General features: G+C 42.9%; 1 long non-coding RNA gene across 4 annotated transcripts; it reads right to left on the reverse strand.

Moving 5' to 3' along the window:
- Nucleotides 1–233: 233 nt before the first annotated feature.
- LOC122909166 lies at nt 234–9,538 on the reverse strand. Of its 4 annotated transcripts, none has more exons than XR_006385091.1 (7): nt 9,477–9,538; nt 6,723–6,801; nt 5,113–5,183; nt 4,541–4,630; nt 2,932–3,002; nt 746–816; nt 234–258 (listed from the first exon to the last, which is right to left on the reverse strand). It is a non-coding gene; the product is annotated as an uncharacterized LOC122909166 (long non-coding RNA). The 4 variants fall into 4 exon arrangements; XR_006385093.1 differs by having other exon boundaries at nt 4,547–4,630; nt 6,717–6,801; XR_006385090.1 differs by having other exon boundaries at nt 6,717–6,801.
- Nucleotides 9,539–17,907: the final 8,369 nt, after the last annotated feature.

Here is a 17,907-nt window from a genome sequence, read left to right on the forward strand (position 1 = left end):
TACCACCAGTTGACTTGGGTAATTTCAAGTTGTACACAGGAAATTACAGAAAAATGTGTCCATCCTTTTGTTTTTGTTATTGTGTTTTTGGTGATCTCATTAGCATATGGTACATATGTGAGAGAGTGTGTACTCTGGATCAACTTCAGGAGGCAATTTCCATGATACCTTCACCTGGCTCTGGCTTTGTCTGGATTCTTATGTGTCTCCAGAATCGGCGTCTCTTCATCAGCCTGTGTCTGATGCACTTGATCTTATCTGGGCAGCAAGTGCAAAAGAGATAAGAAGGTAGAGGGCTCTTGTTAACTTGGAGGCAGAAGACCAGAGGGAAATTAGTCATACTTTATCCACAGGGCAGTCCTCTGACCCCTTCTTCCTCAGCAGCCCAGCAGATACTCTTGGATCAACGTGGGAGTTAGGAAGATGCTACAGTGTGTGTGCCCTTAAAACCTCCAGTAGACAGGTTTGATGGACCAATATTATTCTTTAGCTGACACACTAGAGAAACACCACACAGCAGAGTGAGCTGCCATTTCTACTGCCATTTGTTTCAGCTCTCATCTGGTTATAGACATTTACTCCATATGGCCCCAGGCAAGGAAATTGTGTATTGTTACAATATATTGTGATTCCCCTATCTGAATAGGATTGAGCAACTAGAGACAGACAGACAGACAGAGAGAGAGAGAGAGAGAGAGAGATTATATGAGAGGTTTCTTCCTCAGAAAAGGAAAGATGACCTTACCCTGGGGAGAGAGGGCGTGGCTTCCTCCACACTGTCCTCTACAAGATTCATCAGTGGGCCCTCTTGATGTTCTTGAAGAGACAGAGGAACGGTCAAGACATCGCTTGTGTTGCAAAGGAATTATTCAGGGTGCTTTGCTTGATGTGAACACAGAGCTACATTGCATGTGTGTGATGGGTAAACAAGTAAGGCCTGAGGTGCTGCTGGGCCCACCTAATTGGTGGATGAAAAATGCAAAGCAGAGTAGTGGGAAAGTAGTGAGAAACACAGTCTTTCCTTTTTCAGCTAAGGGGCTCTAATCAGTGTGAAATAGTCAATGTGAAGTAAGGCAGACACTAACGGCATGCCTTGTCTCCATGACAGAGTCCCGTGATGCATCCTACCCAGTGTCAAATTCCCCTTCTCCACATATCGAAGGACTATTTCCACTTCCATGTGCACAGTCACACAGGTTCTCTCTTCATCACCTAGTCCTTTGGGTATTTCTTGATTAATTGGGATGTCATATACATAGTATGTATACATCAAGTCATTTGTAATCCTACGCTCAAGACGTGGTTATTTCATTCAGAGTTCTTTGTATCCATTCCTACAATTTACCCAGAATTCACAGCTTTCACCAGGCTGCAAATCCCTCTGGACCCACGAAGAAGTAACTCCCCCTTCCCTCCTGCCTTAGGTCTCGGGATCTCTCCTTTCTTTCCCAAGGAATTTGCCTATTCTGTATAAGGTCTGTCAGTGGAATCCGACAACATAGGTCTTTCTGCACCTGCACGTTCCAGCTGTGATTCATGGTGCTAGGAACATGGGGATAAAGATCGTGTATGTGCCACATGGGGGAATCCCTTTCGTATGCCTTTGTCCAAATGCATAGAACCTCAAATCACAAGAAATTCATTTAAGGGTAAATTATGCACTGAGAATGAACTAATGCATATGGATATGGTTGCACTGATTGTAAAAAAACGTTCCACACCCAAGGAAGGAGTTATTCCTAGGGAAAACTAAAGGCGTAGCTTATGGAAATTTTTTTGTATTCTCTGTTCAGCATTTTTGTTCATCTAAACCTGTTGTTAATCGTCTGCAGTAAAGTATACGATTGGAAACAGTGATTAAGGAAGAGATCGATAACCCCCAATATTCCAGATTCAGTTAAGTTCTATGATTGTCCTAGAGATGTTGTTCCTTTTTTTTTATGTTCAAAAATAATTCTGTGTCCCAACATTCATAGTTTATGCACCACACCCAGGGCTCCATGCACTCCTTGCCCTACTTCATACCCACGAGCAGGCCAAGCCATCCTACCATTCCCTCCCTTTCAAAATCCTCAGGTTTGTCTGTAAGAGTGCATCGTCTCTCAAGCTTTGTCTGCCGCTTTGATTTACCAAAATTCACTTTTCCCATTTTGTCCTGTGGGATTGACCTCAAATTTGAGTTCCATACTACCAGCAGTTCACTTTGGTAATTTCAAATTGTACAGAGGAAATTACAGAAAAATGTGTCCATCCCTTTGTTTTTGTTATTGTGTTTTTGGTGATCTCATTAGCATATGGTACATATGTGAGAGAGTGTGTACTCTGGATCAACATCAGGAGGCAATTTCCATGATACCTTCACCTGGCTCTGGCTTTGTCTGGATTCTTATGTGTCTCCAGAATCGGCTTCTCCTCATCAGCCTGTGTCTGATGCACTTGATCTTATCTGGGCAGCAAGTGCAAAAGAGATAAGAAGGTAGAGGGCTCTTGTTAACTTGTAGGCAGAAGACCAGAGGGAAATTAGTCATACTTTATCCACAGGGCAGTCCTCTGACCCCTTCTTCCTCAGCAGCCCAGCAGATACTCTTGGATCAACGTGGGAGTTAGGAAGATGCTACAGTGTGTGTGCCCTTAAAACCTCCAGTAGACAGGTTTGATGGACCAATATTATTCTTTAGCTGACACACTAGAGAAACACCACCCAGCAGAGTGAGCTGCCATTTCTACTGCCATTTGTTTCAGCTCTCATCTGGTTATAGACATTTACTCCATATGGCCCCAGGCAAGGAAATTGTGTATTGTTACAATATATTGTGATACCCCTATCTGAATAGGATTGAGCAACTAGAGACAGACAGACAGACAGAGAGAGAGAGAGAGAGAGAGATTATATGAGAGGTTTCTTCCTCAGAAAAGGAAAGATGACCTTACCCTGGGGAGAGAGGGCGTGGCTTCCTCCACACTGTCCTCTACAAGATTCATCAGTGGGCCCTCTTGATGTTCTGGAAGAGACAGAGGAACGGTCAAGACATCGCTTGTGTTGCAAAGGAATTATTCAGGGTGCTTTGCTTGATGTGAACACAGAGCTACATTGCATGTGTGTGATGGGTAAACAAGTAAGGCCTGAGGTGCTGCTGGGCCCACCTAATTGGTGGATGAAAAATGCAAAGCAGAGTAGTGGGAAAGTAGTGAGAAACACAGTCTTTCCTTTTTCAGCTAAGGGGCTCTAATCAGTGTGAAATAGTCAATGTGAAGTAAGGCAGACACTAACGGCATGCCTTGTCTCCATGACAGAGTCCCGTGATGCATCCTACCCAGTGTCAATTTACCCTTCTCCACATATCGAAGGACTATTTCTACTTCCATGTGCACACTCACACAGGTTCTCTCTTCATCACCTAGTCCTTTGGGTATTTCTTGATTAATTGGGATGTCATATACATAGTATGTATACATCAAGTCATTTGTAATCCTACGCTCAAGACGTGGTTATTTCATTCAGAGTTCTTTGTATCCATTCCTACAATTTACCCAGAATTCACAGCTTTCACCAGGCTGCAAATCCCTCTGGACCCACAAAGAAGTAACTCCCCCTTCCCTCCTGCCTTAGCTCTCGGGATCTCTCCTTTCTTTCCCGAGGAATTTGCCTATTCTGTATAAGGTCTGTCAGTGGAATCCGACAACATAGGTCTTTCTGCACCTGCACGTTCCAGCTGTGATTCATGGTGCTAGGAACATGGGGATAAAGATCGTGTATGTGCCACATGGGGGAATCCCTTTCGTATGCCTTTGTCCAAATGCATAGAACCTCAAATCACAAGAAATTCATTTAAGGGTAAATTATGCACTGAGAATGAACTAATGCATATGGATATGGTTGCACTGATTGTAAAAAAACGTTCCACACCCAAGGAAGGAGTTATTCCTAGGGAAAACTAAAGGCGTAGCTTATGGAAATTTTTTTGTATTCTCTGTTCAGCATTTTTGTTCATCTAAACCTGTTGTTAATCGTCTGCAGTAAAGTATACGATTGGAAACAGTGATTAAGGACGAGATCTATAACCCCCAATATTCCAGATTCAGTTAAGTTCTATGATTGTCCTAGAGATGTTGTTCCTTTTTTTTATGTTCAAAAATAATTCTGTGTCCCAACCTTCATAGTTTATGCACCACACCCAGGGCTCCATGCACTCCTTGCCCTACTTCATACCCACGAGCAGGCCAAGCCATCCGTCCATTCCCTCCCTTTCAAAATCCTCAGGTTTGTCTGTAAGAGTGCATCGTCTCTCAAGCTTTGTCTGCCGCTTTGATTTACCAAAATTCACTTTTCCCATTTTGTCCTGTGGGATTGACCTCAAATTTGAGTTCCATACTACCACCAGTTGACTTGGCTAATTTCAAATTGTACACAGGAAATACAGAAAAATGTGTCCATCCTTTTGTTTTTGTTATTGTGTTTTTGGTGATCTCATTAGCATAGGGTACATATGTGAGAGAGAGTGTACTCTGGATCAACTTCAGGAGGCAATTTCCATGATACCTTCACCTGGCTCTGGCTTTGTCTGGATTCTTATGTGTTTCCATAATCGGCCTCTCCTCATCAGCCTGTGTCTGATGCCCTTGATCTTATCTGGCCAGCAAGTGCAAAAGAGATAAGAAGGTAGAGGGCTCTTGTTAACTTGGAGGCAGAAGACCAGAGGGAAATTAGTCATACTTTATCCACGGGGCAGTCCTCTGACCCCTTCTTCCTCAGCAGCCCAGCAGATACTCTTGGATCAACGTGGGAGTTAGGAAGATGCTACAGTGTGTGTGCCCTTAAAACCCCCAGTAGACAGGTTTGATGGACCAATATTATTCTTTAGCTGACACACTAGAAAAACACAACACAGCAGAGTGAGCTGCCATTTCTACTGCCATTTGTTTCAGCTCTCATCTGGTTATAGACATTTACTCCGTATGGCCCCAAGCAGGAAATTGTGTATTGTTACGATACATTGTGATTCCCCTCTATGAATAGGATTGAGCAACTAGAGACAGACAGACAGAGAGAGAGAGAGAGAGAGAGAGATTATATGAGAGATGTCTTCCTCAGAAAAGGAAAGATGACCGTACCCTGGGGAGAGAGGGCGTGGCTTCCTCCACACTGTCCTCTACAAGATTCATCAGTGGGCCCTCTTGATGTTCTGGAAGAGAGAGGAACGGTCAGGACATCGCTTGTGTTGCAAGGAATTATTCAGGTTGCTTTGCTTGATGTGAACACAGAGCTACAGTGCATGCATGTGATGGGTAAACAAGTAAGGCCTGAGGTGCTGCTGGGCCCACCTACTTGGTGGATGAAAAAATGCAAAGCAAAGTAGTGGGAAAGTAGTGAGAAACACAGTCATTCCTTTTTCAGCTAAGGGGCTCTAATCAGTGTGAAATAGTCAATGATATAAGGCAGACACTTATGGCATGCCTTGTTTCCATGACAGAGTCCCGTGATGCATCCTACCCAGTGTCAATTTCCCCTTCTCCACATATCGAAGGACTATTTCCACTTCCATGTGCACACTCACACAGGTTCTCTCTTCATCACCTAGTCCTTTCGGTATTTCTTGATTAATTGGGATGTCATGTACATAGTATGTATACATCAAGTCACTTGTAATCCGACACTCAGACGTGGTAATTTCATTCAGAGTTCTTTGTATCCATTCCTACAATTTACCCAGAATTCACAGCTTTCACCAGGCTGCAAATCCCTCTGGACCCACGAAGAAGTAACTCCCCCTTCCCTCCTGCCTTAGCTCTCGGGATCTCTCCTTTCTTTCCCGAGGAATTTGCTATTCTGTATAAGGTCTGTCAGTGGAATCCGACAACATAGGTCTTTCTGCACCTGCACGTTCCAGCTGTGATTCATGGTGCTAGGAAAATGGGGATAAAGATCGTGTATGTGTCACATGCGGGAATCCCTTTCGTATGCCTTTGTCCAAATGCATAGAACCTCAAATCACAAGAAATTCATTTTAGGGTAAATTATGCACTGAGAATGAACTAATGCATGTGGATATGGTTGCACTGATTGTAAAAAAACGTTCCACACCCAAGGAAGGATTTATTCCTAGGGAAAACTAGAGGCGTAGCCTATGGAAATTTTCTGTATTCTCTGTTCAGCATTTTTGTTCATCTAAACCTGTTGTGAATCCTCTGCAGTAAAGTATACGTTTGGAAACAGTGATTAAGGACGAGATCGATAACCCCCAATATTCCAGATTCAGATAAGTTCTATGATTGTCCTAGAGATGTTGTTCCTTTTTTTTTTATGTTCAAAAATAATTCAGTGTCCCAACATTCATAGTTTATGCACCACACCCAGGGCTCCATGCACTCCTTGCCCTACTTCATACCCACGAGCAGGCTAACCCATCCGTCCATCCCTCCCTTTCAAAATCCTCAGCTTTGTCTGTAAGAGTGCATCGTCTCTCAAGCTTTGTCTGCCGCTTTGATTTACCAAAATTCATTTTTCCCATTTTGTCCAGTGGGATTGACCTCAAATTTGAGTTCCATACTACCACCAGTTGACTTGGGTAATTTCAAGTTGTACACAGGAAATTACAGAAAAATGTGTCCATCCTTTTGTTTTTGTTATTGTGTTTTTGGTGATCTCATTAGCATATGGTACATATGTGAGAGAGTGTGTACTCTGGATCAACTTCAGGAGGCAATTTCCATGATACCTTCACCTGGCTCTGGCTTTGTCTGGATTCTTATGTGTCTCCAGAATCGGCCTCTCCTCATCAGCCTGTGTCCGATGCCCTTGATCTTATCTGGGCAGGAAGTGCAAAAGAGATAAGAAGGTAGAGGGCTCTTGTTAACTTGGAGGCAGAAGACCAGAGGGAAATTAGTCATACTTTATCCACGGGGCAGTACTCTGACCCCTTCTTCCTCAGCAGCCCAGCAGATACTCTTGGATCAAAGTGGGAGTTAGGAAGATGCTACAGTGTGTGTGCCCTTAAAACCTCCAGTAGACAGGTTTGATGGACTAATATTATTCTTTAGCTGACACACTAGAGAAACACCACACAGCAGAGTGAGCTGCCATTTCTACTGCCATTTGTTTCAGCTCTCAGCTGGTTATAGACATTTACTCCCTATGGCCCCAAGGAAGGAAATTGTGTATTGTTACGATACATTGTGATTCCCCTATCTGAATAGGATTGAGCAACTAGAGACAGACAGACAGACAGAGAGAGAGAGAGAGAGAGAGAGAGATTATATGAGAGGTTTCTTCCTCAGAAAAGGATAGATGACCTTACCCTGGGGGAGAGGCGTGGCTTCCTCCACACTGTCCTCTACAAGATTCATCAGTGGGCCATCTTGATGTTCTGGAAGAGACAGAGGAACGGTCAAGACATTACTTGTGTTGCAAAGGAATTATTCAGGGTGCTTTGCTTTATGTGAACACAGAGCTACAGTGCATGCGTGTGATGGGTAAACAAGTAAGGCCTGAGGTGCTGCTGGGCCCACCTAATTGGTGGATGAAAAATGCAAAGCAGAGTAGTGGGAAAGTAGTGAGAAACACAGTCTTTCCTTTTTCAGCTAAGGGGCTCTAATCAGTGTGAAATAGTCAATGTGAAGTAAGGCAGACACTAACGGCATGCCTTGTTTCCATGACAGAGTCCCGTGATGCATCCTACCCAGTGTCAATTTCCCCTTCTCCACATATCGAAGGACTATTTCCACTTCCATGTGCACACTCACACAGGTTCTCTCTTCATCACCTAGTCCTTTGGGTATTTCTTGATTAATGGGATGTCATGTACATAGTATGTATACATCAAGTCATTTGTAATCCGACGCTCAGACGTGGTAATTTCATTCAGAGTTCTTTGTATCCATTCCTACAATTTACCCAGAATTCACAGCTTTCACCAGGCTGCAAATCCCTCTGGACCCACGAAGAAGTAACTCCCCCTTCCCTCCTGCCTTAGCTCTCGGGATCTCTCCTTTCTTTCCCGAGGAATTTGCCTATTCTGTATAAGGTCTGTCAGTGGAATCCGACAACATAGGTCTTTCGGCACCTGCACGATCCAGCTGTGATTCATGGTGCTAGGAATATGGGGATAAAGATCGTGTATGTGCCACATGGGGGAATCCCTTTCGTATGCCTTTGTCCAAATGCATAGAACCTCAAATCACAAGAAATTCATTTTAGGGTAAATTATGCACTGAGAATGAACTAATGCATATGGATATGGTTGCACTGATTGTAAAAAAATTCCACACCCAGGGAAGGAGTTATTCCTAGGGAAAACTAGCGGCGTGGCTTATGGAAATTTACTGTATTCTCTGTTCAGAATTTTTGTTCATCTAAACCTGTTGAGAGTCCTCTGCAGTAAAGTAAGTTTGGAAACAGTGATTAAGGATGAGATCGATAACCCCCATTATTCCAGAATCAGATAGCTCTATGATTTTCCTAGAGTTGTTGTTCCTTTTTTTTTTTATGTTCAAAAATAATTCAGTGTTCCAACATTCATTGTTCATGCACCACATGCAGGGCTCCATGCACTCCTTGCCCTACTTCATCCCCACTAGCAGGCTAACCCATCCGTTCATTCCCTCCCTTCCAATATCCTCAGGTTAGTCTGTAAGAGTGAATCATCTCTCAAGCTTTGTCTGCTGCTCCATTTACCAAAATTCACTTTTCCCTTTTTGTCCTGTACGATTGACCTCAAATTTGAGTTCCATACTACCACCGTTGACTTGGATAATTTCAATTTGTACACAGGAAATTACAGAAAAATGTGTCCATCCTTTTGTTTTTGTTATTGTGTTTTTGGTGATCTCATTAGCATATGGTACTTATGTGAGAGAGAGTGTACTCTGGATCAACTTCAGGAGGCAATTTCCATGATACCTTCACCTGGCTCTGGCTTTGGCTGGATTCTGATGTGTCTCCAGAATCGGCCTTGCCTCATCTGTCTCTGTTCTATGCCCTTGTTTTTATCTTGGCAGCAAGTGCAAAAGAGATAACAGCGGAGAGGGCTTTTGTTAACTTGCAGGCAGAACCCAGAGGGAAATTAGTCATAGTTTATCCACGGAGCAGTCCTCTGACCCCTTCTTCCTCAGCAGCCCAGCAGATACTCTTGGATCAAAGTGGGAGTATGAAGATGCTATAGTGTGTGTGCCCTTAACCCTGAGTAGATAGTTTTGATGGACAAATATATTTCTTTAGCTGACACACTAGAGAAACACCACACAGCACAGTGAGCTGGATTTCTACTGTCATTTGTTTGAGCTCTCAGCTGTTTATAGTCATATACTCAGTATGGCCCAAGCAAGGAAATTGCGTATTGTTACTGTACATTGTGATTCCCCTACCTGAATAGGATTGAGTAACTAGAGACAGACAGAGAGAGAGAGAGAGAGAAAGAGAGAGAGAGAGAGAGAGAGAGAGATTATATGAGAGATTCCTTCCTCAGAAAAGGAAAGGTGACCTTATCCTGGGGAGAGAGGGCGTGGCTTCCTCCACACTGTCCTCTACAAGATTCACCAGTGGGCACTCTTGAGGTTCTGGAAGAGACAGAGGATCGGTCAGGACATCGCTTGTGTTGCAAAGGAATTATTCAGGGTGCTTTGCTTGATGTGAACACAGAGCTACAGTGCATGCATGTGATGGGTAAACAAGTAAGGCCTGAGGTCTGCTGGGCCCACCTACTTGGTGGATAAAAAAATGCAAAGCAGAGTAGTGGGAAAGTAGTGAGAAACACAGTCTTTCCTTTTTCAGCTAAGGGGCTCTAATCAGTGTGAAATAGCAATGTGAAGTAAGGCAGACACTAACGGCATGCCTTGTTTCCATGACAGAGTCCCGTGATGCATCCTACCCAGTGTCAATTCCCCCTTCTCCACATATCGAAATACTATTTCCACTTCCATGTGCACACTCACACAGGTTCTCTCTTCATCACCTTGTCCTTTGGGTGTTTCTTGATTAATTGGGATGTCATATACATTGTATTATGCTTCAAATCCTTTGTAAGCCTACGCTCAGGGGTGGTAATTTCATTCAGAGTTCTTTGTATCCATTCCTACAATTTACCCAGAATTCACAGCTTTCACCAGGCTGAAAATACCTCTGGACCCATGAAGAAGTAACTCCCCCTTCCCTCCTGCCTTAGCTCTCGGGATCTCTCCTTTCTTTCCCGAGGAATTTGCCTATTCTGTATAAGGTTTGTCAGTGGAATCCGACAACAGGTCTTTCTGGGCCTGCAAATTCCAGCTGTGATTCATTGTTCTAGAAACATGGGGATAAAGATTGTGTATGTGCCACATGCGGGAATCCCTGACGTATGCCTTTGTCCAAACACATAGAATCTCAAATCACAAGAAATGCATTTTAGGGTAAATTATGCACTGAGAATCAACTAATGCATATAGATATGGTTGCAGTGATTGCCAAAAATCATTCCACACCCAAGGAAGGAGTTATGCTTATGGAAATTTTCTGTATTCTCTGTTCTGCATTTTTATTCACCTATACCTGTTGTGAGTCCTCTGCAGTAAAGTGTAAGTTTGGAAACATTGATTCAGGACCTGATCGATAACCCCCAATATTCCAGATTCAGATAAGCTCTATGAATGTCCTAGAGATGTTGTTCCTTTTTTTTTATGTTCAAAAATAATTCAGTGTCCCAACATTCATTGTTTATGCACCACACCCAGGGCTCCATGCACTCCTTGCCCTACTTCATACCCACGAGCAGGCTAACCCATCCGTCCATTCCCTCCCTTTCAGAATCCTCAGGTTTGTCTGTAAGAGTGCATAGTCTCTCATGCTTGGTCTGCCCCTCTGATTTACCAAAATTCACTTTTACTTTTTTGTCGTGTAAGATTGAACTCAAATTTGAGTTCCATACTACCACCAGTTGACTTGGGTAATCTTTATTTGTACACAGGAAATTACAGAAAAATGTGTCCATCCTTTTGTTTTTGTTATTGTGTTTTTGGTGATCTCATTAGCATATGGTACTTATGTGAGAGAGAGTGTACTCTGGATCAACTTCAGGAGGCAATTTCCATGATACCTTCACCTGGCTCTGGCTTTGGCTGGATTCTGATGTGTCTCCAGAATCGGCCTTGCCTCATCTGTCTCTGTTCTATGCCCTTGTTTTTATCTTGGCAGCAAGTGCAAAAGAGATAACAGCGGAGAGGGCTTTTGTTAACTTGCAGGCAGAACCCAGAGGGAAATTAGTCATAGTTTATCCACGGAGCAGTCCTCTGACCCCTTCTTCCTCAGCAGCCCAGCAGATACTCTTGGATCAAAGTGGGAGTTAGGAAGATGCTGTAGTGTGTGTGCCCTTAAAACCCCGAGTAGATAGGTTTGATGGACCAATATATTTCTTTAGCTGACACACTAGAGAAACACCACACAGCACAGTGAGCTGCCATTTCTACTGTCATTTGTTTGAGCTCTCAGCTGTTTATAGTCATATACTCAGTATGGCCCAAGCAAGGAAATTGCGTATTGTTACTGTACATTGTGATTCCCCTACCTGAATAGGATTGAGTAACTAGAGACAGACAGAGAGAGAGAGAGAGAGAAAGAGAGAGAGAGAGAGAGAGATTATATGAGAGATTCCTTCCTCAGAAAAGGAAAGGTGACCTTATCCTGGGGAGATTGGGCGTGGCTTCCTCCACACTGTCCTCTGCAAGATTCACCAGTGGGCCCTCTTGAGGTTCTGGAAGAGACAGAGGAACGGTCAGGACATCGCTTGTGTTGCAAAGGAATTATTCAGGGTGCTTTGCTTGATGTGAACACAGAGCTACAGTGCATGCATGTGATGGGTAAACAAGTAAGGCCTGAGGTCTGCTGGGCCCACCTACTTGGTGGATGAAAAAATGCAAAGCAGAGTAGTGGGAAAGTAGTGAGTAACACAGTCTTTCCTTTTTCAGCTAAGGGGCTCTAATCAGTGTGAAATAGCAATGTGAAGTAAGGCAGACACTAACGGCATGCCTTGTTTCCATGACAGAGTCCCGTGATGCATCCTACCCAGTGTCAATTTCCCCTTCTCCACATATCGAAGGACTATTTCCACTTCCATGTGCACGCTCACACAGGTTCTCTCTTCATCACCTTGTCCTTTGGGTGTTTCTTATTTAATTGAGATGTCATATACATAGTATTATGCTTCAAATCATTTGTACGCCTACGCTCAGGGGTGGTATGTTCATTCAGAGTTCTTTGTATCCATTCCTACAATTTACCCAGAATTCACAGCTTTCACCAGGCTGAAAATACCTCTGGACCCACGAAGAAGTAAATCCCCCTTCCCTCCTGCCTTAGCTCTCGGGATCTCTCCTTTCTTTCCCGAGGAATTTGCCTATTCTGTATAAGGTTTGTCAGTGGAATCCGACAACAGGTCTTTCTGGGCCTGAAAATTCCAGCTGTGATTCATGGTTCTAGAAACATGGGGATAAAGATTGTGTATGTGCCACATGCGGGAATCCCTGACGTATGCCTTTGTCCAAACGCATAGAATCTCAAATCACAAGAAATGCATTTTAGGGTAAATTATGCACTGAGAATCAACTAATCCATATGGATACGGTTGCAGTGATTGCCAAAAATCGTTCCACACCCAAGGAAGGAGTTATGCTTATGGAAATTTTCTGTCTTCTCTGTTCAGCATTTTTGTTCATCTAAACCTGATGTGAGTCCTCTGCAGTAAAGTATAAGTTTGGAAACAGTGATTAAGGACGAGATCGATAACTCCCAATATTGTAGATTCAGATAAGCTCTATGATTTTCCTAGAGATGTTGTTCCTTTTTTTTTTGTTCAAAAATATTTCAGTGTTCCAACATTCATTGTTTATGCACCACACCCAGGTCTCCATGCACTCCTTGACGTACTTAATACCCACGAGCAGGCTAACCCATCCGACCATTCCCTCCCTTCCAAAATCCTCAGGTGTCTGTAAGAGTGCATAGTCTCTCATGCTTGGTCTGCCCCTCTGATTTACCAAAATTCACTTTTCCTTTTTTGTCGTGTAAGATTGAACTCAAATTGGAGTTCCATACTACCACCAGTTGACTTGGGTAATTTTAATTTGTACACAGAAATTACAGAAGAATGTGTCCATCCTTTTGTTTTCGTTTTTTGTGTTTTTGGTGATATCATTAGCATATGGTTCTTAAGTGAGACAGAGTGTACTCTGGATCAACTTCAGTAGGCAATTTCCATGATACCTTCACCTGGCTCTGACTTTGGCTGGATTCTGATATGTCTCCAGAATCGGCCTCGCCTCTTTAGCCTGTGTCCGATGCCCTTGATCTTATCTGGGAAGCAAGTGGAAAAGAGATAACAATGGAGAGGGTTCTTGTTAACTTGCAGGCAGAAGACCATATGGAAATTAGTCATACTTTATTCACGGGGCAGCCCTCTGACCCCTTCTTACTCAGCTGCCCAGCAGATACTCTTGGATCAAAGTGGGATTTAGGAAGATGCTATAGTGTTTGTTCCTTTAAACCCCAGCAGACATGTTTGATGAACAAATATATTTCTTTAACAGACATTCGAAAAATGCCACACAGCCCAGTGAGCATATGTGGTTATCTAGGTTCATGTCCTAGTTCATTGTACTATGTCCCCCAGAGGGTATGGGGACACCAGTGTATCTTAGCTTAGTTCCGTCGTCTAGGATGTGGAAATGTGGCAACGATATTTGCTCTATGCAATGCCATAAGGAAAGGAAAGGACTAGTGCTTGACCATTGTTCTTTAACTGTTCAATGACTGAATCACTAGGGAATGAGAAGGACAGTTGGTAGTGGGTAGAACCCGAGATGTGGGGTGGGTGGCTCCACAGCAAGGGAGGATGGAATTTTCGTCCTTAGTGTTTACATAGGACAGATATGTCACTGCTTATGGGGATTATGCATTATCCTCTGTTGTGATCCCACACCAGCATTGTTGGTGTGGAGGCAAGCAGGGATCCTCGCCCGTGTTTTACAGTGAAGCTGCTGGAAAACCCATCAGAATATTGAAAACTCAGGAACTTAAAATGTAAGGGCAGAAGAAATTTGCCCAGAGTATCCAGTGATGAATAATGGGTCTAGAGCAAGAATGTGTTTAGAGCAAGGGCATGGGTATCCCTGACCTTCTCAGACCCCCCTGGGGCGCTTGTGAAAATGCCCTAGACCCCTGAACCATGACTCTCCTCAGTTTCGCCAAGCACCTTGCCCCACACTTTCTATGGTGTAGGGTGTAGGGTGGGTTCCTTGCATGAAGCGTCTGACCAGAGCAAAATCCAAATATTAACTCAGTCTTATGACTCTATGAATCAGTCCCTGACTCCAGAATGGTGTGCCAAATAAAATATGTGATTCTCAGCAACTTCCTTTTGATCTAGGAAAGGTCTGAGGGCCTTGAACTAAGGTCTGGCCAAGAGTGGGCCTGGCTCCCCTGGCTCAGTGGGCACCTACCTGCTCCTTCTGTCCCCCTACACATCCTGTCCCAAGTCTTAGTATTGCTCATCCTCTCCAGATCACACAGTGGCAAGGAACAAGCTCCTGCCTCCTCTTAGAAGATTCCCTCTCATTAAAAAGATTATCCACCATGATCAGGTGGGATTCATCCCTGGGCTACAAGGATGGTTCAACATTCGCAAATCAATCAATGTGATACAACAAATTAATATGAGAAGAGAGAAGAACCACATGGTCCTCTCAATTGATGCAGAAAAAGCATTTGACAAAATCCAACATCCGTTCCTGATTAAAACGCTTCAAAGTATAGGGAGAGACGGAACATTCCTGAACCTCATCAAATCTATCTATGAAAGACCCACAGCAAATATCATCCTCAATGGGAAAAAGCTTGCAGCCTTCCCATTGAGATCAGGAACAAGACAAGGATGCCCACTTTCACCACTCTTGTTCAACATAGTATTAGAAGTCCTAGCAACAGCAATCAGACAACAGAGAGAAATAAAAGGTATCCAAATTGGTAATGAAGAAGTCAAACTCTCTCTCTTCGCAGATGACATGATTCTTTATATGGAAAACCCAAAAGACTCCACCCCCAAACTTCTAGAACTCATACAGCAATTCAGCAGCGTGGCAGGATACAAAGTCAATGTGCAGAAATCAGTGGCTTTCTTATACACTAACAATGAAAATACAGAAAGGGAAATTAGAGAATCGATTCCATTTACTATAGCACCAAGAACCATAAGATACCTTGGAATAAACCTAACTAAAGAGGTAAAGGATCTATACTTGAGGAACTATAGAACACTCATGAAAGAAATTGAAGAACACACAAATAGATGGAAGACCATTCCATGCTCTTGGATCGGAAGAATAAACATTGTTAAAATGTCTATACTGCCTAGAGCAATCTATACTTTTAATGCCATTCCGATCAAAATTCCACCGGCATTCTTCAAAGAGCTGGAGCAAATAATCCTAAAATTTGTATGGAATCAGAAGAGACCCCGAATCGCTAAGGAAATGTTGAAAAATAAAGCTGGCGGCATCACCTTACCTGATTTCAAGCTTTATTACAAAGCTGTGATCACCAAGACAGCATGGTACTGGCATAAAAACAGACACATGGCGCCTATCTTCATAATCCATGCTGTTAAGACCAAACTACAGGCAGGGGTATCTGATGAAGAATTAAAAGGTTCAGTAAAGAGATGTGGCCACCAGTTACCATCAAATTTGTTAATATTTTCCGAACTCAAATCAGATGTATTTAAAAGCTCAATTAATTTGGGGGCACCTGGATGGCTCAGTGTGTTAAAGCCTCTGCCTTTGGCTCAGGTCATGATCCCAGGGTCCTAGGATCGAGCCCTGCATCAGGCTCTCTGCTCCGTGGGGAGCCTTCTTCCTCCTCTCTCTCTGCCTGCCTCTCTGTCTACTTGTGATCTCTTTCTTTCAAATAAATAAATAAAATCTTTAAAAAAAATTAAAGAAAAAAAAAACAGACACATAGACCAGTGGAACAGAGTAGAGAGCCCTGATATGGACCCTCAACTCTATGGTCAATTAATCTTCGACAAAACAGGAAAAAATATACAGTGGAAAAAAGACAGTCTCTTCAATAAATGGTGCTGGGAAAACTGGACAGCTATATGTAGAAGAATGAAACTCGACCATTCTCTTACACCGTACACAAAGATCAACTCAAAATGGATAAAAGACCTCAATGTGAGACAGGAATCTATCAGAATCTTAGAGGAGAACATAGGCAGTAATCTCTTTGATATCAGCCACAGCAACTTCTTTCAAGATACGTCTCCAAAGGCAAAGGAAACAAAAGCGAAAATAAACTTCTGGGACTTCATTAAAATCTAAAGCTTCTGCACAGCAAAGGAAACAGTTAAAAAAACAAAGAGGCAACCCACGGAATGGGAGAAGATATTTGCAAATGACAGTACAGACAAAAGGTTGATATCCAGGATCTATAATGAACTCCTCAAACTCAACCCACACGAAACAGACAAACACATCAAAAAATGGGCAGAAGATATGAACAGACACTTCTCCAAACAAGACATACAAATGGCTATCAGACACATGAAAAAATGTTCATCATCATTAGCCCTCAGGGAAATTCAAATTAAAACCACATTGAGATATCACCTTTTACCAGTTAGAATGGCCAAAATTAACAAAACAGGAAACAACATGTGTTGGACAGGATGTGGAGAAAGGGGAACCCTCTTCCACTGTTGGTGGGAATGCAAGTTGGTGCAGCCTCTTTGGAGAACAGTGTGGAGATTCCTCAAGAAATTAAAAATAGAGCTTCCCTACGACCCTGCAATTGCACTTCTGGGTATTTACCCCAAAGATACAGATGTCGTGAAAAGAAGGGCCATCTGTACCCCAATGTTATAGCAGCATTGGCCACAGTCGCCAAACTATGGAAAGAACCAATATGCCCTTCAACGGATGAATGGATAAGGAAGATGTGGTCCATATACACTATGGTGTATTATGCCTCCATCAGAAAGGACGAATACCCAACTTTTGTAGCAACATGGACGGGACTGGAAGAGATTATGCTGAGTGAAATCAGTCAAGCAGAGAGAGTCAATTATCATATGGTTTCACTCATCTGTGGAGCATAACCAATAGCATGGAGGACAAGGGGCGTTAGAGAGGAGTAGGGAATTTGGGTAAATTGGAAGGGGAGGTGAACCATGAGAGACTATGGACTCTGAAAAACAGTCTGAGGGGTTTGAAGTGGCGGGGGGGTGGGAGGTTTGGGTACCAGGTGGTGGGTATTATAGAGGGCACAGCTTGCATGGAGCACTGGGTGTGGTGAAAAAATAATGAATACTGTTTTTCTGAAAATAAATAAATTGGGGAAAAATAAATTAAAAAAATAATGAATACTGTTATGCTGAAAATAAATAAAAAATAAATTTAAAAAAAGGAAAAAAAAAAGAAGATTCCCTCTATGGGCACAGCCTGGAGATCCCACTCCTGGACTCTCTTTGAGACCTTTAGGCAAACACTTCATCAGTCAGTTGCAAAATACTCATTCTACTAGGGCAATGACACTATCCCTTCTCACCCACAGTCCCTAGCATCCCTCAAACAGCCAATGAATGTGTGCACAGTAACCTACAAACTCCTGTAAGAATTTCCAGGTTCATTCCTTATAAAATCCTTTGTGTTTAGACTGCTAATAATTGCCCTCAGATTCTGACATGTACATTGAGGAAGACTTGACTGATAATTCTCCATTAATTCTCCAAAAGCAATGACTATTGCTGCAGGGGCAACATTCTCCTGATCCATTGAAGGCAGTGTGCTGTGTTTCTGTGTGTTTTCTCTGTAAGAATGTGTACAACCCTGGCATTTGGAAATAGAAGATTTTCCTATATATCAGAAGATAGGACAAGCAGTCAGATTGAT

This window comes from Neovison vison, chromosome 6 (assembly GCF_020171115.1).
Source record: "Neovison vison isolate M4711 chromosome 6, ASM_NN_V1, whole genome shotgun sequence".
Lineage (NCBI taxonomy): Eukaryota > Metazoa > Chordata > Mammalia > Carnivora > Mustelidae > Neogale > Neogale vison.